The 27,444-nt window shown below is 31.6% G+C and overlaps 1 protein-coding gene across 1 annotated transcript in view; it reads left to right on the forward strand.

Annotated features, from left to right (window-relative positions):
- Window positions 1–27,444, forward strand: part of LOC126839065 (coiled-coil domain-containing protein AGAP005037) — a 154,832-nt gene that overhangs the window by 22,645 nt on the left and 104,743 nt on the right.

A 27,444-nucleotide genomic window follows, 5' to 3' on the forward strand; every position in this document is an offset into this window, starting at 1 on the left:
TTATGTTTTGTAAAATTTTGCAAAATTATACATATCTACAAAGCTATACAGCAACTGGAAATAATAAAAAGCTTTTAAACAATAATATGTACCTATGCAAATACATAATGTATATAAACCCTTTTTTATTTAAAACTACTTATTAAAATGATATTGTTACTTGTTATCGAGACATTAGGACGGAACGGTGAAGATGGTAGCGACATCGGAAAAAATCGTCTGGTTTATTTTCCTGTAAAACAATTCGGCCTTCTCATCTTGATTCTTGTTACAGTGAATAGTATCAAATTGCGCTTATGTAAAATTACTGATGCTTATTGCGTGGTAGCACTGTTGTAATAAATTGTCAATGTGGTTATTTATTTGGACCACAGATTACGCCTAATAAAATAGATTTTCAGTCTGATATGAAGTCATAAAATGTACGAGTATATATTATGTACATACTAAGTAAAGCATTGCAGTAATATTATAAATGCTGGCTAAAATGTCCACTACCCTAAGCAGTATACGAGTCATTGAAGTAAAACGGGGTACGCGTCCTGCTTAATAGTATACATTTTCAGGAGTAGGGAAATTAAAAATTGAGTTGGTTACCTACTTTTATCGTCGGTTTGTATTATATGACCATAAACCGATGACTCCCACTTAAGCCTTTTTTGTATTTTTTTTGAAAAGGAGGTAGAATCTCATATTGGTCCTATTATTATTAAACACCGCCTATCATTGAGATGTTTGTTAATTGCGGTTAGCTTATTCATACTCTCTGTTTAATAGTTTGTAAAAAAAGGTCATTCACTCCCTCTGGTCTTTGAAGGGGACCCTTTGATGTACATCAATCAAATGTATGTTCATACTAAAGTCCTGCAAAATGAGATATTGTGTAACCCTTTTTTTTTTACACGGCCAACGACGGCGCTATGGCATGTTACTGACCCGTATACACGGTTTCTAAAGGAATTTCCATCAGTCGACCGATTACGTGCCCTTAGCGTTCTAAGTACATGACGTATCCCCCCGAGCCTTTTTCTTCGTTTATTAAAATCATCAAAGTACTCTCTGAAGCACGAGGGTCCCAAAAGCTTTTTTGCTATACGGACTTAACACCGAACGGACCGGAAAACGTGTGCACTCAACGGAAGTCGACTGTATTCTTTGGCAAGCGGTCTCGCTTGTCTCTCGAGTTCACACTCGTCGTTCGGGTCAATAATCTTAACGTTGTCGGGCTCGTTCATTTACTGAAAAAAAAAAAAAAAAATAATAGACTTTTATACCATACCTAACGCCGCACTGATATTACCGACGAGTATACCAGCGGCAGTGGGTGAATAACCGAGCTCCTGTCGTACTCGGAGACCACACGGTCAGGGGTTGGGAAAGTGAAAAGGCACGTTCATCCCTCGCGTAGTGGTCCCGGGAACTGTACAGAGGGCGAGCGGTGGAAGCGGCACTCGTATGCGTCGAGGGAGACGCTATCGATTGAGTAGTAGCGACTGCCCCTGCTGGTGTGCGTGCGTTGGGGTCGGTTCGCATCCAACGGCCACCGGTCGCGCCCTTGTTGCCACTGCCTCTTCCCAACCCTACGACGTGCACCGGCGACGGCGGGTTTGGAAGTCCATTTCGGTGTGGTCGCGCCGGGCGAACGCGTTTCGAAGTTTGGCCCACGCCGACGACGTGTGTGACAAAAATTGTTCGTAAATTGAATACCTGTTTTTTTTTTTTTTTTGTTTTTAAATTTTACATCCGGTTTTGTCGCTCTTCTGTGCGGAAGTACGTCGTCGACTCGTTCTAAAAGTTTGCGGTCCACGTCCGACGGTAATATGCCGGCCGGTTGACGTCGCGTTAACTCCCTCCTCCTTGCCGGCGTGTGGGTAGTATCAGAAGCTGATAAAACATAACACCTACCATTGGCGTTGTCACAGACAGACTGATCACAATATATTTCCATTTGATAAAGAAGACGGACATGTTGAACCGGTGGAAAAACAAAGAGAAGACGACCGGACCGGGGTCGAGCAGCACGTTGCCCAGCAAGGGTTCGGCGAAAAAGAAAAGGAAAACCGGTAAGGGAGATTGCAATAGTTTTGATTAGATTTTTGGAAAAATATTTATAGATTTTCACATTCTATCATGTGTCGTCAAATGATGATACGCAATTCGTTAGACTGTTACTAATATATAGTGAGATTATCGCGTGACAGCATGTTCATGATCGATAGGAACGTGTGATTTGACCGTGTATAGTGTTATTATCATTATTTCGACCATTGAATAATTTATGTTTTTTTGTTAGTTAGCCCGTCAAAAATGTGTACAAACAGATAAAAAAAATCCCAACCTTTTAGCTCTAAAAAATATAGATAAACAACACTACTGTAGTGCTTGATATTTTAGATTGGCTCTAGAAATATTAGTATGATATTGTACATCAATAAACACGGTTCAATAATATTTCAGGTGGGGTTTGTCCAAAACATTTACATATTTAGAAACCCGTTTGGGAGTCTCCACAACCCCTCACAAAATTCTATCTATGATACTCTATCATATTACTAGTATAGATTAGAGTCCCACTCCTATTGGATGTTTTAAAAATGTAGTTGTAATTGGTCAAAAGTTGTTAAACCCAAAGGTGAAATTACCATAGAAATGTAAAAATTTACTATACATTCGTTGCAAAGGTTAATAATCAATTTTTGATGAATGTCTTTTATTTTTTTTTTTTGGTATGTTCAGCGTTTTAAACAATAAAAGGATTATGAATATAATTTTGATGAGGTATTTATAATTTCAGTCATTTTTTTTATCGTGGTTCAACAAACATTTTTTTTTTGAACATCGGGTTTTCAAGGATTTTTCCAACTTAAACATTTTTTTTCTCAGGAACTTGACGTGCTTGGGAAAGTTTGAAGGCAGATTTTAACTCTTCGTTAAAACATTTTTCGCATAGTGTTGGTTTCATCCTTTGGACTAAAGTCACCCGAAATTTTGTAGAACCGTATTTACTAGCAGTACGATAGAGTACCTTAGACAGAGTTCAATGATGGGTTGTGGACGTTCCTAAACGGGTTTCTAAATATTTAATTTCTTTTTAGCCTCTCCAAACTCCCCCCACCCCCTCAATCTCGTTATCTCTACTTATGATATTTGTTCTAAAACATTTTTAACTAGAATTATACGTTTAATATGTATACTTTTGGTATACATATTTGGTAGTTTTAATAGCTTTTTCAGTATGTAATTCAGTAGGTATATTAATATTAGATGAATTACATAGATTTTTTATTAAGTCGATTGTAAGACGATGGGTTAAATCAGTATAAGAGTTATTACTTATTAGTTAACTTAAAATATTAAAGCTGTTAGAAATCTGTGTAATTATAATAGTATTTACTTTAAATTAATTTAAGTGTAAACCATTAAGTTGACCTACAGTAATATAGTATAATTAATCTATGTCTTTAAGCCGTCATTTGGCTGGTTATATAACGTGGTACAATAAGATTGATATTATTTCGGTCATATTATGACGTGTAACCTGCAATTTAAGCGATTTGTTTGCATTCACCTTGTGAACGCGTAGGTAATATTATGTATAAACATATCTGGTTACGGTTCATGTAGTCACAATAATTAATGATTATTCATTTGGCAACTGACAGTAATAATTTAATTTGGAGCGAATCCAATAACCGCCGCGTCGTAGTGACTTTAACTTAATTCGAATAATAATAATAATAATTGCGTTGAACAACCAGTGCGAGCGGGTTGTCGAGGTGTCCTATATTATGCGAAACTATTGAAAACCGAACAAGGAAAAAATAAAAAGCCGGTCGTTTAAATTTTAATGGATAAAATCCTCACCAGTAGACGACATATTGAATTATAATAAAACGTTTACGGATTACAGACTAATTTTTCATTTCGTTCACGTGCATAATCTGGCGGCGTACGTTATTAAAAACGTTTTGCATATTAATACTTCTGTAGGGTAGACAATAATTCCAAAAAGAGTTCTTCATGGATGAGCTTTACACCAGTTTTCCATCAGGAAAAATCGATAGTCGAAAAGTTTGGCATTTTTCAAAGTCTATGTTCAAATCTATTGGATAGCGAAACCTAAAGCCAGAAGGGACCGCGTTGGAGACGTCAAGGTTAATCAGGAAGATGTACTTAACTTTATTCTCACATTCATCATAGTATAATATGTTTTATTGGTAATTAAAGTAATATAAGTAATTCGAAGGGTTATCATTCAATCTAAAATTAAGATAATGGGTTTTTTAGTGTTTTATAAAGATTTTACTTATAGTTGTGTTATGTTTTATTATTTCTCTGCAGTTGTTTAATTAGAATTACTATTTTTTTAAATTAAATTACTACTACATTGACTAATTAGCAATTTGATAAATTGTTTAACATATTTTAGTTAAACTAGTAAGTCGAATTTCAAGCGGTAAATACACACACACACATAAAAATACAGCAGTGACATTATTTAATTAATAAAATATCAAGAAACTGAAATGATAAATCACTCCCGATCGATGACAGTCTTAGTTTGTTTACTCACAAACAAGCATGTTTATTTTAAAACAGTTAAACTATTGTTCTATATTTTAAACTTAATTTTAATTTAAGTACAGAAATAAGGGCTTTCGTTTTCTTCTTTTGTTTGATTTTTAATTTTAAGTTACTTTTGGATTTATTATCAATAGTCACGGTCATCACGTTTTAAAACACAAGCAAACAGTTTTCGAAGTTATGTTTGAGTTATCTCTTAAATTTTTTAAATTGTCTTTGGTTTGTTTTTTTGAAGCAACTTATATATATTTTAGTTCCGAAGCTGAGCCAAGAAGATATTGTTCTTACAATAATGGGGTTTTATTATTATATCGTTTGTGTCTTTACCTATGATAACCCCTAGACCACTAAATCGATTTTTTTATACAACAAGCCTATAGATCATAAATCGTATATGAAAGATATTTTAATGGATCAAAAATAAAAACAAATTACCCCTTCTTCTTCGAAATCAGGAAAAAACGCTCTAACAATTTATAAGTTTGCCAACATAAAATTAAAGCGCGCTATAATTATTTAAAAAAAAGGTCGAAATAGTTCAAAATTTGTATAGAATTCCTTAGACTTAGTATAATCAATATACGTTGACAAACCAAAAAAGTATCAAAAAACCTTTCCCATAGAAGGGTCTTCATTTTGCTTTTTTAAGTGTAACTTTAGGGCTTAAGGTTTAAAAGGACTAAAGATCGATCTAGACTGAAGCTATAATATGTATAATTTTATTAAAAATATGTAGTCAAACTTTTTATTATTATGAAAAATTAAAAATAAGGGGTAAATTACACTTTGGCCGTATTGAATTTTCAGGTTGCTATGTGTGAATAAATCAACAGTCAACAGGTGTCAAATATTTTCATTATATTGTTGATACGATAAATGGGTAATAACGGCAAATTATTATAGGCAAACACTCTATAAAATATAATATATAAAAAATTATTTTAACAACGGTCAAGCTGTATTTGGTTAAGTAATTATGGTGTCTTAAGACGAAACTTGAATTACTTAGAAGTTTTTTTGTGTTCTGATTTTCAGCGTTACCAAGCGGGACTTTTGTCAACATTTACTTTTCAAAGTACCTATCGCCAAATAAAACTTTTCACTACCACGTTAAAGGTTAAAAATTGATACCCCCGCACAAATTCATTTATACTATAATAATATGTTAACTAGATAGATTTATTTATTTTCATTTTAAAAATGAAAAAATATATTATACTAAATAAAACATAATAAAAACAATGTATTATGATGATGAATTTCTTCGTAAGCTAAGCTTGTTGTGGATATAAGAGTTCTATATATTATACTAAAAAGTATATTATAATAAAAATTATGTTAGAGATTTGTAAATAAAGTATTAATTTTAATAATAAATATTAGTTATTTAAAAATTTAATTTTTTTTTATAAAATTAAAAGTTTGTAAACAAAACAACATCTATAATATCTAATTGCATTGCCAATTTAATGCCAACATTAAAAGGATCTAGTTTTCCGAATTCATATCTCCGTTTCGGTACAATTACAATTTCGGTACACTTTCGATAGTATTTCCAAGACTAGCCACACTTACATTTGAAATTTCTTTCATTCCATCTGTCCGATTGCATTTTTTGGGTTATTTATTTTATTTTATTATGTATTCAGTATACATCGAACGTTAAACTATAATATGTGTACACTGTGTTAACATTAACTGTGGTAAACTATGGCGTCGCCTACTGGTATACTTAACATCCGGTACCTATAATCTCTCTTCACGTGTGTGTTTGCGTTTATTGTGAAGTATAATGTGTGCGGGGTAGATGATTTAAGACGACACTCGATACACGGTCGGTGATCAGTTTACAGCCACTTCTGGGCCTCTTGATACCTACTTATTAATGGTAACCAGAACGAACGGGCATTGCTTATTTTTGTTTTTCTACTTCACCCTTATACCACACCGCCCATAATAACCTAGACATAATTAATAATATTGTGTGGTCGGTTACTTTAATTATTTCCAAAGGTGTGCTAATCAATTTTGTTAATGCGTGTACCCGCAATCTTAATCACCCATAATTTCTTGACAACGTCACACAACTTTTAATTACCATAAATGGGCCAGTAGGTATTGCACCTTATATTTATTATGATTTATAAAGTTCTAGTGAACTATTCGCATCTCAAGGTCTCTCCCGATAATAATAATATGACATATAATCATGTACTTTGGTATGATGATAATGATCATGAAGATTATTTTTATCATGTCATTTGGGAGCTTTTACAAGTAGGAAGAAATGATGTTCCAAACTATCTCCACTCTTATATTGTGGGTTCTACAAAAAAAAAAAGTATATCGATTCATTACAATTGAATTAGTTAAATATTGGGGTTAAGCCTACAAGTTTATGATAACAAAATGTCATAGATGCAATTTATAAATTATGTATCCTATAATAATAAATTTGAATTATAATGAGATTGATAAAATGCCTTAAATTAAAAATAGCTTTTATAAGCTAAAAAGCTACTTATGGGAATTATCATTACATAATATTATTCATGCCACGAGGAAGACGGGTAGCCAAGTGGGTAAGGCGGCTGTTTGTTAGCGTTTATTGTAGATGGTTAGGTAATAGTTGACACTCGGCTACTGTTACTCGTCTAGTGCGTATCTCTCTATAAGTGCAAGTTTGTCTAGAAAGAGAGACTGCCTACCACCTTCCTCTAGCATAGTGGTGCACCGAAAATTTTACAAGCCACACGAAAAAAAATTATGTCATCACAATTTGTACGTTGTTGAAATGCTATTAAATAATTAAAATTACAGAGGTTTTACAACCTAGTCTTAAGAAGAACAGCAGTGTAATACATTTGGTAATATGTAGTATGTGGTCCCTTTTTAATAGATTTGTTTAAGAATCAAGCAAAAAAATAATTGTCTTAGGAGATAAAGATACTATTTTGGAACTAAATCCTTATCGCTTTTTAAAAAATAATTTGTGTTATTATTATTCGACGTTAAATGTATAAACGGTATTTAATACAACCTCAGCTATCCTTCCCTTCAATATTTGTTTAATATCGTATATAATGTATTAACGATGTACTAGGGAAAGCGGACAGGAAAGATTTTAATTTTTTCGGTAAAAAAGTCCTGTTATCTCATTATATAATCTCGAATTACGCTAATTACTATTGTACATTGCGTGCACCATATTATTGAAGACAAAGAATAATCAATTACGCTAATGAAGTCAGGGGGAAATGTGTTTTATAAATTATAAGCTTAAAATATATACAAAATTCCTATTCTAGACGTCGCATCGGTGCGTCTGTTTTATCTCTACTTTAACGTTTTACTGAGATATTACGATTTGATAAAGATGCTTTTAATGGCAAAAAGACATGCGTAATGTTATCAGTCGATTGGTATTCACATGATGATACGCTTAGTATTATTTTGCTCACTGACGATCCAGAGCTTCGAATTTCAAAATTCGACAAAACACAACTGCATATTATCCAAAATTTAAGTAAATTAATTTAGTGTTTCTGTAGAGAACGTTAGAAAACGTCTTGAACATCTTAATTTATTATCCGTTTAAAAAATAAATATTTATTTTGCATTTTGTTATTTTTATAACATATTTCGGTAATCTTTTAAAAACCTCGCATAAAAATCATGTTAAAATAATTATGTTTATAATTTTACATTCATGTTTAAATAATATTTATGAACGTAGTCACTGGTTTCCCACGAACTTTTATATCAATGTCAGGCCCTGCGTTCTCAGTACGTTGACCAACAGTATCATTGCCAACAAGGCCGGATTCAGGGGAGGGGCACAGGGGCACGTGCCCCCCTGTCAATTTGCTATCGACAATTTTTTAGCCATAACACTTCCACTTTCAATACAGTTACAGAGTATTAATATTGACTATACACAATCCATAGAAATGATCAATAATGTTAAAAATGTGTTTACTACAATAAGACAAGATTCAAAAACTAAATTTAAAAACCTTTTTGAAGTAACAAGAATAATTGCAGTAAAAATGGACGTTGTTATAAGGATTCCAAGAGTAATAAAAAACACAATGTAATCGTGCAAACCCTCAGCCCCAATCAACTGACTTATCTGAATTCTACCACGTTAACTATTTTTTACCTTATTTGGATTATCTTATATCAGAATTAAATTCACGTTTTCATGAAAATAATGATTCAGTTATTTCTAATTTGAAATTAATCATTCCTAAATATTATTTTGCCTATAAAACTCCAGACGATAAAATATTGAATGCGGCTCAGACATATGAAGCAGATTTACCTCACAGTATTGAAGCACTACGCGGAGAGTTAAATTTATGGAAAGAATTTTGGAAAAATAAGTCAGAAAAGGTTGATTCTTCAATTGAATCTTTTAAGTATGCATCTATATTCCGTAACATCAAATGCCTTTTAACAATTCTTAGTGTCATGCCTATCACAACAGCAAATGCTGAAAGGTCATTCGGTTCTTTAAAAAGGATTAAAACTTACCTACGATCGACAATGGGCTAGGAAAGACTTAACGGATTAGCAATGTTACATATAAATAAAGATATTCAAGTAAAACTAGAAGAAGTAGACATGTTTGCTAAAAAACATAGAAAAGGTCAAACGAATACTTCAATTCGACCTATAAGGCTATAAAGTATGAGAACCTATAAACATATTTTTTCTTATTAATGACTACATGTATAATAACTTAAGTAGGTTTAAATTATTATTTTGGTGTGGGATATTATGTAATCAACATTATATTAAATATATTACCAATATTGTTTAAAAATGATAGTATGTATTATTAATTATAATTCAAATTATACAATTTATATGTGCCCCCCCCCATATCAAAATATCCAAGATCCACCCCTGATTGCCAACATGATAGCGTTGAACCTTCTGCTTCTAACGTTCTCCAGACCCACAGGGCAATTCTTGAACAGTACGTTTGAGCTTTTTATCCAGCTATTGGTCTTTCAATACATTAAAACAGATTACTATGTGATATTTGTTTTGTAATTTTGTTAAGGGGTGAAGTTCAACATGCAACCTAAACAAGGAAGACCACTATCATGGACTGAGAAGTCGAAATACTTTTTGCATAGAATTTTTATTAAGATCATCTCAGTATCTCAATTTTATAGCTTGAAACCGTTATCGATTGATAACGTTGGAATAGAAAACATTTTTTTTAAATTTTTTTTTATAAGTATAATAGTCTGCCTATTTCGCTTATTGGTTTTAGCGACCGAACACGGGTTAGAGGGAACATGGGTTGTCCACAATCCAAGTGTGCGGTTTATCCTCACCAATTTAGCGAGAAAGTCCGTGTAAACCGATATGCCCATTACGACAGGATGCCAAAATGCTGCGTATAGCAGTATTTGGTCTTGACGTGCACCTGCGTGTGCAACAAACGTTTATGGTATTTATTTTATATGAGTTTTTTTTAAATCTATACTTCTGCTGCAAACCGAACGAATCTGTTTTGCGGTTTTATGTTGCACGGCCATAGGTTCATCTTTGAGATGACTAACACGGCGCTAATCATGAACAATTTGGACGAAACGTTGAATTTTTCGTATAGATACTAGGGCTTACTTGCAAATTCAAAAAGTGGACTTGCAAATTTTTGCAAATTATAACGATTAATTTGGCATCATTTTGGGATCTATATATGACAACTTGGATGAGCCACGTGAAGTTGGTCCACTTGGTGTTTTTTTTATGGTTATAGTCAAAATACGCACTTGCAAATAACTTGTAAAATATTGGCATAGTCGTGAATGTGATTTGACTTCTTGGGTGGGCCAACTTCACATACGTCAGTAAACAACATATTTTAGAAAATAGTACTTTACTGAACATTGACAACCATCTAAATTATTGCAGTGATACCTAATGGCGAATGCATGTTTCTTCACTTATCGCATGAACAAATGCCTAAGTGTAAGTCAACATGCAAAATAATTTTAAATTTTTATTAAATTGAAAAAATAAACACTAACATTAACCCTCTAAACAATTGGTTCTGTATTTAAAAAAAAAAAAAAACCCTCTAAACAAAAGGTTATTTTTTTAAAAAACATTAAATTTGGTTGGATTATTTTATATTCAATTACCTGACCTATTGGAATAATGGATTAATTAAAAAATAATCCAGTAATCCGGGATAAATAATCCTGCCCATCTCTGCTTGTTACATACAACCATTTTAATATTAGTACGGATCAGCCACCTATGCATTAAATCAATGGGGTATTTACCCCACCAGACGGCCACTGGTTAAAAATAATAATATGTCTATTAATTAATGAACTAGATTACGGTAACGGTCATAGATTTTTGGCATTATGTATTTATTTTATTTAGCGTATGGTTTATGGTTATATGCATTAGACTAATTATAATATGATAACATACAGTAAATTAATATAACAGATGAATAAAAATAAAAATAAAATAAAATAGGATACTTAGTAGTATGAGTAATAGTGAGTAATATTATATAGGTAACAAAACAATATATTTGGTATTAGAGTTTAAGTTCTAGTTCCTCCAGCCATTTAATAAATGTGGGAGGGGTTGTGCGACAGTCGAATCAGGGTCCTCTATATCGTGTTCTTGTTCCCTGAGGATTCGGGAGATGTAGTCACTTTTTGATCTGCTGATACCTTCAAGACTGATTTGGCAAAAGTGTAGGGTAGACCCTAGCTTTCTTGTCCGGTGGCCCTGAAAAGGGCCGTTTTTGGGTCGTATCTTTGGATTCGATTGTGTTCGGTTTGGTTGCATGTAACCAGGCCAGGAGAACGTTATAAACGATAGTTTGGCCACCGAGTTGATAGATCTTTAGCCGTTCGTCTTGAGAAGATGAACGTTGCCCAGGAGGTACCACGAGGAGGCGATCTATCACTACCCCCTATGTACTTATTAATAACAGATATTACAATTGTGCAGTTTAGGCGAATCCACTATGAAAATTAATAGAGAAATCTTGCGGCGTCAAGTATATTTATATATATATATATTATGTTTCTCGTTTAATGTAATTGCTTGTTCCTTAAGAGTAATACTCTCCCATAGAAACGCAAGTGGTCTGGGGTTGTATTCTGATTAATGGTTGAAATCAAATAAACGTCGGAAGCCTATCGTTTGATGTTTACATAACTAATAAAATACATTGTGATGTTGTAGTGGTATTAATTATTCGCATAATACATATTATACCATACAGATAAGTTAACAAGGTATGGGTTTACTATTATTGGCTATTAATACACTGTCGCTCTTTGTTTCCCTCGATTATGAAAACAAATATTACTGTCCATATTATATAAGTATAGTCAGAACCATTTCAAAATGTGTATGCAAAGTGATACAGAGAAAAATAGATCAATTACTGTAAGTCACGAGTGATCGACGGAGCAACGCGACTAAGGCGGCGATTCCAATGCGCGCACCGTCGCCAGTTCGATACTGGCCATCCCCCTATCAAAAACTTGGCAGAAAACAACGGGTGAACACAACTTATTCTGCCAAGCAGGCGTCCGAACTAGGCCTTCGAGCCTACTCCCGAACATTAATGCCATATACAAAAAAAAACCTGTAAATCACATATATATATATATATGTGATTTACATATATAGTATTTACTCGCAAATAGTTTGCGCACATGCTTGGCTTTCTCTATACTTCGGTCAAAGACATTCGACGATTATCCTTGTGTAAAGCGAACATTTTTTTCAATCCACTGTGACATGCGTTATTCGTACTTCACTTCAAGATTACATGTTGAATTATACATAAAATATAAATGTATAATAAATTCATTTACGAATCGCATCGATTAAAATAGAAACCAAATTCATTATTTTTATATAATAATTCTTATTTTTTTTTTATAAATTTACGCCTTCTTTAACTACCCTTCTTCAATTTTGCTCGTATTCTTCTAATTTTACTTTCAACGAGGAGCGTATAAGGCACCGTTTTTAAAAATGTTGTGTATTTTAAATTTTAATTTAAAAAAGTTATTACTGTTTGGAGCAACGATATGTTTAAAACTGCTGACCGAATACGTCATGTAAGAAATCTATAGATAAACATCGTATTTGAGAAGTTCTTTATTAGTTAATTACTGAACGCATCACTTTCAATAATAATTATTCTCAAAAACCTGCAAACCTTTTTTTTGTTTTTCCAGTACTGGATCATTTGATATCCTATCTATCCAGTTTATCCTTTTCGTGTGCCTATAGCGCCACACTTTTTAATTTCTTATACCTAATATTATAAGGATATTGTTGTTACAACATAATTCTTAATTTGGATAATTATGTCACAAGCTAAACGTGAAGTTCTCGGGGGTAAAAAACATTACACGTAGTGACACCTGGTGGCAGACGTAAGGGCGTCTAACGCTGCAGTCGCCGAATAACAGAAAGCGTTGCCATTGCCCATTAGTTCTGTCCGGGAAGCACAGTTTTCGCACAGCCGCCGTTTGCGTTTGTCTATTGCGGTGCACATCGGCCACATCATGCCGATGTGTGTACTCAGACATTGCGTCTCGTTTACAGGTCAGTGATTAACACTCATTTTTTTTTTTTTTACTAAAGAGTATTTTTTTTCTCGATCAAATACGTGACAGCAGAATAAATAGTGTATTAAAATATGACAATACTGTATAATATATTATGTAAAATCTGGTACACATAATATGCCGAAATGAATACTGAACTCGAAAAGTCAAATACCTTTAAAGGATAGGCAAACATTTAGAAGATTATCACTTAAGAGGAATGATCGGCCTTAATTTAATTGTAGTTAAAATAACGTTTTAAAACTTTGGAAACGCATAAAAAACAATACTGTACACCACATACCTAATGCCATGGTATTCTTGTAACTTTAAAAGTTTCGTTTTTTAACTTTTCAAATCCTCAAGCAAGTAAGACAGACAATAATAAAAAAAATAGAGAAAATTATACAAGTAAGCTACTACATTTTTATTTTTTTATTAACATTTTGACAAAAATTGCCCATGCTGAACCCTTAATAATTAAAATAATAAGACAGGTGTGATGTCGACCAAAGCATTTAAGAATATAAATATTTCTAAAAATGTTGGCAGTGATTTTAGTGAAAAATATTAGTATAATAATTTTTTTATAAGGTTCGACAATAGTTTACTTATAGTTTTTTGTTATCAAACAAATGTATATATAAAAATATTTGATTTAATTTAAAATTGCAGGTTATAACATTCATTACAAAATGTTATAAAACTCAAATTATAACATATTATATGCATTTTCTCCCTAATTTATCTCAATAAATTTATAATTTTATATTATGCGAAAAGCTATTAAGTTTTAACACTATCGAAAAAAATATTAAAAAATTAGTTTTTTTATTTTTTATTTATCTGAGCCTTTAGTTTGGACGTTTGATTGTAACGCGATTAGGCATGAGTTTTAAATATGAACAATCATTTAATTTAGCTTTTAAGTAGAAAATAAAAGTTTTAATTAAAAGGTCATTAAGATTTAAAAATGAATCTTTTAATAAAGACGTTACATTTTTTTAAAAAAAACTCTTGTAACAAAAGTTTATATAGATTTTCTATTATTTATTTTTCTAAATTGCCCTTTGACTTAAATTGTTTTTATGCGATTTTTTTATTCGTTAACATTTAGTGTTATTTAGAATTAAACCGATATAAATATATGTGTGCATAAATAGTCATAGAGGGAGTTTCGGAGTTCTGGAAATAACATTAACCACAAATATTGATACCGAGACAACCAGTGTACTATTTATGAATATGTATGAATGGAACTGTTAATTAATGTTTGCATATTAAAACTTGGTCGAGTGGACCAGGTACCGAAATGCTAGAAATTCTATTTCGGATCAATGGATTCGCAGAGTAATTTCCAAAGTTGATTTAATTCACACACCGGACATTGACGATATGGTAATAACTAATAAAACGAACTCTTTGGTGCTTTTTCGAAAACTCTATACTATGAAATGTATAACAAGTATGTTAGTGGGATCTCAGTTTGTTTTAAAAGAACGTAAAGAAAATTAAAATTAAATATGTTGTAGTAGTTTTTTCGTTTTTGTCGAAATGAATTATTGGCTAAATGGTAAAAACTGGTAAATACTTCTTTTGATTTAAATTTTGGAAACAGTGTTAACATGAGTTTTATTATAAAATAAGCAGCATTAGCTATAAAGCACAACAACGATATAAAAGCGCACTAACTCTAGAGATATCTGAAGCGAACATATGTGATTTAAGATTTATTTTGTGTCCAAACACTACACAATATGTTTAACGCATTTCAGCGTAGACACGTAAAATCCTATTGATGATTTACACTCTCATTTCTTTGGATTCGATTTATTTTGTTCGACTAACCACAAAATTGTATTTTATTGCGACTCCAAAGAAACGATTTTTTCCCATTAGGGTTGTACAAAAACTCGTCACGTTTTTATCTCGTGGGTAAAACGGAAACATAATTGTTAAACATATTTTTTTACAGTTAAATAATAAAAGATATAATATTATCATAACTGTAAATAATTTTTTTAGATTCAAAAAACTTGCAGTTAACATCATTGTGCTTAATCATTATAATTATAATAACAAAATAGTTACGTATTGAAATGGTCTTCTGGAGTACATAGAATATTTTCTAAATTTAAATACAAATAAAAATGTTAACCCTAAATCTTACAACAACGCGTTAGAAAGTAATAATTGAGATGAAAAAATACTTTATTTTTAACCTTTTCTTTACTGATATATTTTTAACTCAAATTAATCCTTATTATTTCCAATAATCTTAATTTAAATTTTAAATTGTTAGTTTATATATATATATTACAAAAATAGAGGTGTCAACGAAGAAAGATTGTATTTAATTTTAAACCATCGAAATGCTATCACTATGTTTAGTTAATATAATATAGGTCAACGTTTTATAGTCGTGCTTTAAAAATAAAAACCGCATATATTATATATTATATTAACTAATATTTATTTCATATTTATATATATATATATATTCGTCGTGAGTATGTGTAATTTTATATATAATAAAGTGTAGCGTGTAGTTTTTATACTTGCACAATGTAATAATAATAATACAATATACATCATTGTTAGTACCAGAGTTAATTCTGTATCATATATATATATGTCGGGTGGTTTACGAGTTAAACTATTTATCTGTTTAGGCTAGGTCTACAGTATAAAATTTTTTCGACCCGATCTTCCTCCAGCGCAGGGTTGATGCTAGTTAAATGCAAGGTGTTTTACGATTATGATGATGTCGTGTACTGAGCATCATTACAAACCTAGTAGCAAATATGTGTGCTTACTCTGAAATTAATAAATTGACGAGGATGTGGATAAATGCTACCAAGAACCGTTTTTCAATTTCCAGACGGGAAAATTCACTAGTGTAGATAGTGGAATTAAATGGTCCCTCGCTTTTTAATTATTTTAACTGATGCGGTTACTAAGTTTATAATCCAGCCAATGTTCTGTTCATATTTATACACACTTTTTTTTTAGAAATTACAAATAAAGTATACTAGTTTGTATGTGCTGACATTTACCACAAACAAGCGTGTATTAATTATAATTGATTTTGTTTTTAGCATCGATGCGTTGCCATCTATACTATATTACATCTATGTTATAGGATTTTCCTTATAACTGTTCATTCAATTTCGCCAAAGAAGTTTGAACTAAAATATAACTTTTTTTTTTTAATATTGACAAATGATTATAATTCTTGAAAATTAAAAAAAAAAGTAACAGTGTTTAATTTGTTTTTATTGTTTTAAACAAACTTAGTCTATGTTTTATTATTGTATGTCCTGGATATAACCTGGAAAGTTTCATAATTGACTCGTTGAAAAATATCGAATATAAAGCATGCCGCGTTTTAAGTATAATTGCTATTGTTGTGTTTTTACTGTTTAAAACTAATCTTTAAATAAAAATAAGTTCTTTTTATCTATGATACACAGTAGTCCTAAGAAAGTATAATTAATTTGTATTTCTGCTTCTATTAAAATTACAGGTGTATTTGAGCGATTTCTCATGTCAACGACGTTACACGGCTTAAGTAGTTAAGTTTAGTCGGTTTTACCTTATTTTATGATAAAATATTACAGTAGACAATAAATCCCGTAAAAAGTATTTATAACAATTATAGTGTAGCTTAATTTTTTTAATTTTAGTTCAAGGATACTTATATTAGTTTCAATGCATATATTAGTAATTTTTATTTTTTTAAATTTTATTTTATTAAGTGTGTAAAGCATATAATATATTAAATTAAGTAATAGAAACAACGGTTATTATTGATTGCAGAGTATACTTACGTGTGCAGGAATTGCATACTTCGAGCGCCGCGCCATTTCGATTTGCTGAAAAGCACTGTATAATTTTTTCAAATCCACGATAGCCGTAAATTTTACTTTCATTTTATATGCGGCATCAGATTAGATGAGAAATATATAAATTATGACAAAAATAAAGAAGACGAAATGTAACAATAATTTTATAAGGGTTCTTTAAACGTTATCTTATATTTGTACGTGTCGTCGATAGATTTTCTCATCAAGACTAGATTAAATACTGTAATAAAAGTCCGTTTTTATAACAATGCTTCATTAATAACCAATGTTTCCGCAATATTTATAAATGTTTTAAAAACAACAATAACGATTGTCTGGTTAATAAAACAACCAATTAATTATTTTTAACGTTACCTTTTCCTGACTGTTAAAAACAAATTGATAGTCAAACGATCCATAAAAATTAAACGGATCGTTAAATAGGTATTCTACACAGTTAATTTTTATTTATATTGTATTTTTTTATTAAATTGTTATCATTGCGTTTATCTAATCAACTTGTTGTAACTACCGGGTTTTTTGTAAACGACGTTGCGCCGTTCTAAAAAACAATAAACGTTTACATAAATTATCTATATATATATTATTTTGTTTAATATATTTTTGAAACTTTGAAACTGAATGCTTTCTAATATAATTCGTAATTCACAGTTGGTATTTTTAGAGTACTTAATTAATAATATTAACTCTTTAGCCAAAATTATTCAATCCAGTAATATGTATTTTTTTTAATTTGATATCCAATATATGTTAGCACCTGTTTAACTTTGGCCTGAATTTCAAAAAGTCTTGGTTGAATGGTTTCAAGATAAATTTCAAACGCTTAAAATTTTAAAAAATGTTTAAACGTTTTTTGGCTTAATTTATTATTTTACTCCGGCCATAAATTTGCATCAAATCTCTTTCTGTCATTTCATAACTTTCCAGAAGATCTGTTCTTTGTATTCCTCCCACTGATCGGTCAAATTAATGTTTGGTTTTTGGGCATATTTGCGTTAATCATGCTATAGGTACTTATAAAGGATTGAAAACGTTTTTGAACCAAGGTTTATAAAGTTTGTAATTACAACAAATGTTTATTAAAAATGTATACTTGTCAAAATGTCAATTAAAAACAATTGAATGTGAAGCTATGCCTTTTGACAAGGTTTCCCAATATTTTACATCAAGTTTTTTTTTCAAAGTTCAAAATGAGTTATGGCTATCAGAACATTATACTTTTAATCAATCTTAGTTGTAGTTACGCGAATAATGTAAATTTGGAACGTCCCTACTAATTGTAGTCGTCGCCTTTTGATTAAAACACACGATTGGGATTGCTCTTTTTACCGCTTTACCGTGTGTATTGTTGCTATGACTTTCGAGTGACCGATATCTTTGTTGAACGTTCATATTGTAACCGATATTTTCAATTCTACGGTTACGTTGCGATGCTGTGTACTATAATAACATGGTCGTATACAAACACGCATACAACGCATACATGGAACTTGTGTTTTTGTTTGCGTTTATCTGTATGGTATGTTTTTTTTTTTTTGTCTCGTTATTTATTTATTTGGTCATCTAATATCCGTTTGGAAGACCAAATAAATGTGCCATCATCGACGTTACCGTATGGGGTGCGCCGAATACTCCGGGGCGTCTCCACCTGCGCGTTGCCTACCATATCGGTTGACCCACCGCACGGTTGTTGCGTTGTCAGTGTAGTCACACCGGGTCACCACGACGGACGCGTCGTCAAAGTGGTGGCCGCCGGTGGTAACTTTTATGAAAAAACAGATAAAACAAATTTGTACTTCCACACAGCCCCGTCGTCGTCTATAGGCTGACTGACCCTGCAGCGGTGGAACATGTGCAGCAAGTGCAGCGACTGTTGCCAGAAGAAGAAACGCCGCCGCAAACGGTGGAACTCTTCGGCGGCCAATCGGTTGTCCGACGACGACGACGACGACGACGATTATTCGGACGAGTACACAGGTTCAACTTGCACTTTTTATTTGCTTAAGAAAACCTATTTGGATTGTATGTCACTAGGTAATGTTGTCAACAAAAATTATATTATAATCTCATCTTGTACCGAGTTCAATAGCGTGGAGTTATACGGCTCTGCGCGATCGAGGCTTATACACAAGTTATCGTGTTATCTCGACGGGGCGAAAATCGTGTATGGGTTTTTTTTTTTTTTTTTAGTTGCTTCGAGCGATGGCTTAGACGCTCTGCCGCCCCGCCGTAGTATAGTTTACCGACTGAAAATTGTATTACAAAAATAATAACCGATCATTTTCCGGACAACGCGTCAAAAACTTACTAACGAAAACGAATAAACCAAGTTTTCAACGACATTCCGACTTCTTTTGCGCTAAAAATGTATTTCATGCAAATTTCCACGTCCAATATGCCCGTTATATGTGTTATGTATAAAAACATATATTTTTTTCATCTGACAGAAAAAACTTCATTCCACTTGCATACGTGTCCGCCATTACTATACATTCACACTAACACATACATACGCATCCGCATCCGCACACCGAATAAAGTCATAAAAGATGTTTTGAAGTTTTGAAGTGGTTTTCATTACTTACATACCAATATTTTTAATAAAACTAAAAGATCATGACGCAAAAGTTTTATATTCTTTCTATGCCAAGCACTTAAAAAAGATAATATGGTTATACAACGTATGTATATTTTTAGTACGTTTATACGATATCTAGGCAACAACTTGACCATCTTATCTATATCGCACTCTAGGACTTATGAGATCGAAAGTTTAAAAAGGCTTTGATGCATTAAAAAATTAACAGATTTTTCGATTTTAACAGCTAGACTTACCTACTATTTTATAATTTTTTTCCGATTTCGTTTTGTAATAAAACATACGTCCTTGTAAGCTTAACAATTAAAATCATAACCGCGTTACTTGATTTTATCTTTTAGCTTCGATGTAAAGCTTTAAAGGATTTTTAGGTGCAATTTAATCTTTGTTCATTATTTAACAGCTTCATTCTTATATATTTAAGTTGTGTAGAGTCTTAACAATATACATACGACAAAACTGGTTAATTCACTCGTAAATGAGATTGTAATTGCCAATTTTACTTTATTTGTGTTCTAATTAAATATGCAAAAAGTTGAAATAAAGCATGTATTTGTAGGTTGTTGGTGTTTTTTAATTAGCTCTGCACGGTCGGGTCTTTTGAAACTCGCCAATTGAACTGTTGTTTGTTCGGATTATTGTTCTTATTTAAATTCGACTTTTACCACTTTCTTTGCTGGTTGTTCGTTATTTATTTAAATTTACTTTTAAACCTCATAAATTTAGGCCTATGTGCGCGTTTTGATGAATAAACTTTTTTTTTATACTCACGTAATTTCAATTTAGTTTAAGTTTCAAAAATAATAATATATTATTTAAACCTATTTGTAGAATATAATATTATTACAAGTGATGAAAATAAAAATTCAACACAAAAAATAATACGTTTTGTATTAATATTTTATAGAACCAAAACGCTTTGTAGTAACATAGTCTCTTGACTTTGGGATGCTTTTAAGTACTTACGTATCATATAATAAATAACCATACATTAAACATTTTTTATGCACTATACGGTGTGATGTATTTATTTTAAAGAGGAAAAAACACTCTTTTTTTTATACTTAAACTTTTTTATTATGTATTCGAATAATCCATAATAAGAAGTGAATTTTTTTTTGTTGGGTTTAAAATGGCTTTCTGTCCAAGCGATTCTTGATATTCAAAGAGTATATACATTTGTGAAAATCGATATGGTTAGTTTGATTAACTCGTTGTTATGAAACACTCTGGGGAAGCTGTTGAATGTTTAAGAAGTGATGAGCTAATGCCATTGGAATTAGACTGGTGACCACCAAAAAATCAGTAAATTGAATAACAATTTTTGTAATGTATCTGAACAAAACCTTAAAATATGAATTTTCCCAGTATACATTTAAATGGGTCAACTCTTATAGAACATCCGAACATATTTTTAGATCGTTTTTAGTTAAAAAACGTTAAGTATAAGAATATATTGTTATTTATGAATTTTTGTTTAAGTATTATTTTTAACTGTACATTTTTAATTTTTGATAACTGTACCACATTATTAAGGTTCGTCTTCATCTCCTATAAGACGGGACTCAAGCGGAGTTTTTTATATGAGTGCTGCTTGATTAAGTACAGCTAATTCCGAAATGTCAGCACTCCGTGAAAATTATATTTCATAAAAAGTATTTTTTGTATTTATTTTAGGTTTTAGTCTATGTTATATAATGAGTTTTTAAAAATGTTAAATCACACTTTTATGTAGGGCTAACTTAATAGTCATTGCAATGAAATACATTTTAAACTCAATATATATGATATGTGGTGTTACGAATTGAGTGTTTAATACAACTTACATTAGAAAAACGCTTTTAAGTCATAATTCTTTTTTAGTTTTGCACAAAGTTCAATTGGTTTTATGTGCATCGCACAAATAAAGCTTTAGTACAATAATAGTTGGTTTCGGATAGCAAAATTAAATAATACATCAAACGTTGCACCGCATTACCGGTGGATTGCATTTAAACTTTGGTCGTTGGGTTTGTTCTTTCTTAAGTATACTTTCTTATATACTTACCAGTGCATATGACACCTTCTGTGGTTTATTTGTCGTCTGTCAGGACTCGGGACTATGCTGAAAATCTGACGGTTCTTTCTCACAAGTAAAATCGTGGAGCAGTTGATTTCCCGCATTGCCGTTGTCGACCATACGCTGTGAAAAGTGTACATGACGGGCTAGAGCTTAATCGAAGAAAGTTGTTTGCTGTCGCCACCCCAGTGGTGTGCAGCCAACTATAAAGTAAATTATACCTCGACGCACAAAAGTCTACAATAACAACAACAGTGATCTTTTGGATTTCATGTTGGTACCTATGTTATTTTGAAATAAAACACACGATCCTATTGTACACAATGCGTCGGCGAGACTCATTTGCGGGAAAAAGAAAATCTATATTTTATATTAATAACACAACAATGAGAGCTTTACGGCTCTCACAGAAATAAATTCTGCAAATTTTTGTATATTATTTACCTCCTTAGTTATTTCATATGGATGAATCGACCGGACGATTGTTGTGCGATTGACAGAGATGTTAAATACTGAAATAACCTTTTCGAAAATGACGTTTGACAGGACAATCAAATTGAACTTTAAACGATTAAACGATTTTGTTTGTTGTCCTTAGGGTGTCTAAAACATACTTTTTAAATTATATGTAGCTTCAAACACCTAAGGTCTTCGTAAAAAATCTAGTTCTATAAATGATTTTGTTATAGACTGTCTTGGTTGGTAGTCTTTGTTCACATGTAGGTGGTAACCTATAAAATTAATTTATAAAACCGAAAACCAGAATAAATACTGTCTATTATTGCATCTATTTTACTCTTTAATAAATACCTGTTTCCCGGAGCATATTAAACATATATTAAAGATATTAAACATATTATTTTTGGCACTATGGTTTTCGTTAATGCGTAACAATGATCACAGAGGTGGAAGAAAGAAAGTCATATAAAACCTTAACTATCGGTCTACTCCACCATAAAACTAGCAATAACTTAGCGTTGCTCTAGTTTATGTAAGGTTTGAAGATTAAAAAAGATAAGAACAAGAGCCAAGTTTAGGCTTGGTATATTTTTTTTTATAGCCGTTATTACACAACCTGGTCGCGGTGTCTGTGGCAATTTAAAATAATGCACTTTTTTGGCAAACGTTTTGTTTTCAAATGGAAAAATATACACTATGAACGCGTAAAATTACAATTTCATTATTGTAGCGATTGCAAGAAAGAAGGTCTTCTTTCTTGCAAAGCTTGATGTGTGAAATGTTACCGTTTCACGAATGATAATTAATAATGTAATTCATTTTTTTATTAACACTACAAAATTAAAACCATGTTAGTCGACGGTTTCCGGTACTCTAATTCCCTTAGACGTAATCATTTTTCAAGTGCTTCCAAACCAAATCAGAATTGTCGAGTGTTTTTTTTTTTTTTGAGCTCAACTTACAAGTAACGTGTAATCTCCAACGAATTCGCTCCGGAAAATCGTTGATGGTCTCGAAATTTAATTAAAACAACATTCATTCTGTCGCACTATCTGATGACAACCCACTGAAAGAGATGTCTCGAGAAATTCGTCAATTCGCCGACGCCTGAGTCCTTCAGTAGCTTTTGTGCATGTCCTCGACGATCCAAAACGAGCGAATTTTATTTCAAAAACATTCACTTTACCCCGTCAAACGGTCTTTGTACTGTGTAACCCGGTTCTCGCCATAAAATCTATCTCATTATTCCGGAACAGAGTAGACGTTTTAGCTTAAGCCGTTTACTAATTGTATAAGCCTATATTTGCATTTCAAGCGTGTTGCAATGGAGATAAACAAGCACACAGCCATTGTGTTAAGCCTGATGGTCTTGTTAGTTGGACTAAAATAATCATTAAAATGTGTCAATGTTTTACACTAAAAGATATTACATTATAATATATTGGTCAGTATATTACACCGTCTAAAGTGGTTCGAATAAACTTGCAATTTTGTTAAATATTACAATCGAATGTGGGCGTGAAACACACCCGTTGGATCATTTGATACTTAAATGGGAAAAAATAAATGTTGACCGTTTGGCAAAACGTCTCATACCGTTATTAACTAATGCAAAAACGGATTTTTGACTAGAAAATATTTTGCTTGGTAATTTAAAGTGGTTACATAAAAAGCAAGATGATTCCGTTTTAAAGATATTTTGTTTTATTACGCCGTGGTTCTCCTTTTGTATTTAATAATTATTTTCGTTGTCGTTGTTTTTTATTACCCGGAAACAACTCGTTTAATTTTAAAACGCATAGCGCGCTCCACAATAATTAGTTTCAATAATAGAAATAAGTACGGAGTACCTACTACCAACCCTCCTCCTTTAGTATGCTATTAGATTACATTGAGTAATTTGTGCGTGTGTTTTAAATTCATAGGTTATAAGCGATGATTTAGTATTATAATATTGTACATATTTTGATACAGATGTCATTCTTAAAAATAACAAAAATAAGTCAAATTAATCGCAAAAAAAGTTCTACTTACTAATGCTTTATATATTAATTAAAGGAAGTCTAATATTCTTTTCTATGTCAATATTTACTCAACGTAACGGTAGGATTCACGTATCAGTTCTAATGAAAAAAAATATATATCAATTGACATTTCCATGTAATTAATTGTCGATACGAATCGTAGAGAAATAATGTTAAAGTTGTCGATGATACTGTTTTGTATCCAATACAAGTTTTGTTACGTAGAGTTATTAATTCATAAAACTATTAAATTAATATTGTTCACTTAAATAAGACTTTATTTTCTTACGAGATTTAAAAAACATTTAAAAGAATTTACTTTTGCTCAAAAAAAAAAAAATCAAATAATGCTACATGAGTTCTAAATTTAGTAAAGAAGTAGACTAAAAATGAACTATACCAAAAATCATCTGTCTCCAGATAAGGATTCAATGAAAAAATGCATTAATTTTGTTTTTTTTCTCCAAAATTGTGTATAACAGTGATATTTTTTAATACAACTGAATTATATTATACCGTGTAATCCAATTAAATTGATTCGCTTAATTTCTCGTCAAATAATTTCAATTAAAGTTTTTTTAGGCAATATTTTTACTTGTGTTATCTTTACCTTTTACAAAAAAAAAAAAAACATTAGAAAGGTTACCCCAGTTATCTCAACAGAAGTCTGAATTCATCTATAATTTGACAGTCATTGTAATTAAAAAATAATTAATAGTTCAAAATTTCATTTATTTAATATTTTCTCCGTCGTGGGTTTTAATTAATGTCTTTCTAATTTGTCAGTCGTTAATCGAAAAAGCTTTTTGAGAAATATCCGTTTAACAAACTAATATAGTTAGGGTATGTACTTGGAGAGCACTTGTGCACCCGACCAGATATAGTGAGCAGCTGACTCTAATAGCGTCGAAGGCGGGACGATGTTTCCAGTGAAATAATACCAAAAACAGATATTACTCGAACGTACAATATAATATATCTTACCATATAAGACTAGTGCTAAATCTTCCAGTATGACATTTCGGCTGAACTATTCTCGCGAGCCTCATCCGTGCAAGTATTTGACACTCGGGTATATAAATTCACCGCATTACATGCGAATGCTAAATAATGTTTAGACTCTCGCCAAGGTACGGCCTCGACGGATTTAATAAATTTACAGTGAAACTCGTGCATGTCTATAGTGTTGCTTGGCTTCTCTGGTTAGGTTAACTCGAAGGGCTTGGGTTTTTTTTCGGAAGTTTTCTTCGACAGTCTTCATATGATATCGAGTTACAATGTGACACGTTTTGAAACGGCCATTATGTTCGATTATTATGTCGTTTTACTAGTTGAGAATCTTTAACGACTATTTTTTCGGATAACCGTGTAACTGCCAATATCGGACTGGAGATGATCGAAATTTGCACGCTAACTACTACTTATGTCTCCGATCGTTGTTATCCTATACATCTATTCTCTATGTCAACGAAAAAAAAAGGTATTCCAAGTAATTTTCTTCAACGGCCTCTTCCGAACAATGTTGCAACATTATCGTACTTCAAAGTTCACGTAAGTTAGATCAATATTTTTTTAATTTGGTGGAAGTACAAAAAACTCAGCCCTGAACATTATAGAGTCCTAATCAGATTGAATATCTTTGGAGATTTTTTTCCCGAGCTCCTTGTTCAATAATTCAACTCTAACTAACCTTATTAGTGTATTGGTTCAATAGAATAATTACGTCTTATCAAATTGATAGATCTGAAATGTATAATATCATATTCAATAAGCTTTATTATGTATTTGTGATTTAATTAACCGTAGTTTAAACTTTATTGTTTAGAAAAATGTTTTTTATGTTTTAAGATAAGTACAAAATAATTCGATTTAGCTTGGACTATATTTTTATACTTCTTTTTCTTCTTTATCTTCGTCTTACACTCCCAACTACATGGGGTCAGCTATCTTAGTATTACACCTTGATAGAGCTCGATATGCTACATCTCGTTCAATCACCCCAGCTCATATCACTCTACAATCCGTCTACCCATCTTTTCTTCAGTCTTACTTTTCCTCTTTTCCCATCTACATTCATCTCCATAATACCTCTCACTGTCTCTGCCCCATCTCTCCTCATAACAAGACCGAATTATCTTAACCTAAATTTGTATACGTTAATATAACAAAATTAATATGGTAAAATATTGTATTTTAAGTATTCAAATAGGCGTGTTCAAAAGGGCACAACAAAATTATTGTAAATGAAAAAAAATGCTATTTTAAGAAGATTCCATCAGTTTTTTATGTCATCTTCGGTAGACACAGCAATATGCCGGTGAATAAATCAAGGGGTATCGAGTTAAATTTTCTGTAAGCCGAGATCTGCAATTCATATAAGTTTTATGAAGGCACATTAATTTTGGAAAAACCAATTACTTAAAATTGCATTGTTCTGGGGTTTTGTGTACGTTCTCGGGGGAGTATAAAATAACCCGAATCCGCGGACGACAGACGTGGACAGAACACGGGCTATTATCAACGTCCTCAATCATTTGGCCTTTTCCATTTTGATTATGAAAATGTAAAACGACCACACGTGCCACAATTCTATAAACTTTTAAATGAAAATAAACGTTGGTATTGTTTTACTCAAGTTGGGAAAGTTTGATTATGTTTATTCAACTCTGATGGGGTCAAGTAACCTAAATGCCTAACCTGTGTAGTATGTAGGTATAATACGCATTTATTTATTTATGATGGTTTTATATAATATTTAGCTTATAAAAAAAAATGTATATAGTCAATTTTTCTTCCGGACGTCTTGAACATTATTAAGTAGTTTTCTAAAACTTTAAAACAAATCTTTAAATTACAAATTTAAGGTTTATTTAATAAATAATAATACGACTTTCTTTTATAATAGTTCACCTGATTGCAACTATTGCGTTCAATTTATTTTGCAATTTCTCAGTCATATTATAACGTGGCGAAGAGTAATAGATTAAAAATCCCAGCGTTGAATAATTTAGTTTAACAAATACAGAAAAGTATACTTGATTTTTGGATTAAAATAAAGCCTGATTAACAATATTTTCATTAAACTACTTATATTCGAACTGCTGGTCTGCAATTTTTTTTTTAACAAAAAACCCAGAGGTAAAACAAAAAAAAAAGGAAGAAAAAATGTTGAGAAATATTGGAAAAAGAGGAAGGTATTCAAAGAGAAGACTCGAGCTAAGCCATGCTGGTA

The sequence above is a fragment of the Adelges cooleyi genome, unplaced genomic scaffold (assembly GCF_023614345.1).
Source record: "Adelges cooleyi isolate 19-005CV unplaced genomic scaffold, UGA_ACOO_1.1 ACOO_flye_CR_arks_rails_tigmint_CR_PRNA_30, whole genome shotgun sequence".
Taxonomy (NCBI): domain Eukaryota; kingdom Metazoa; phylum Arthropoda; class Insecta; order Hemiptera; family Adelgidae; genus Adelges; species Adelges cooleyi.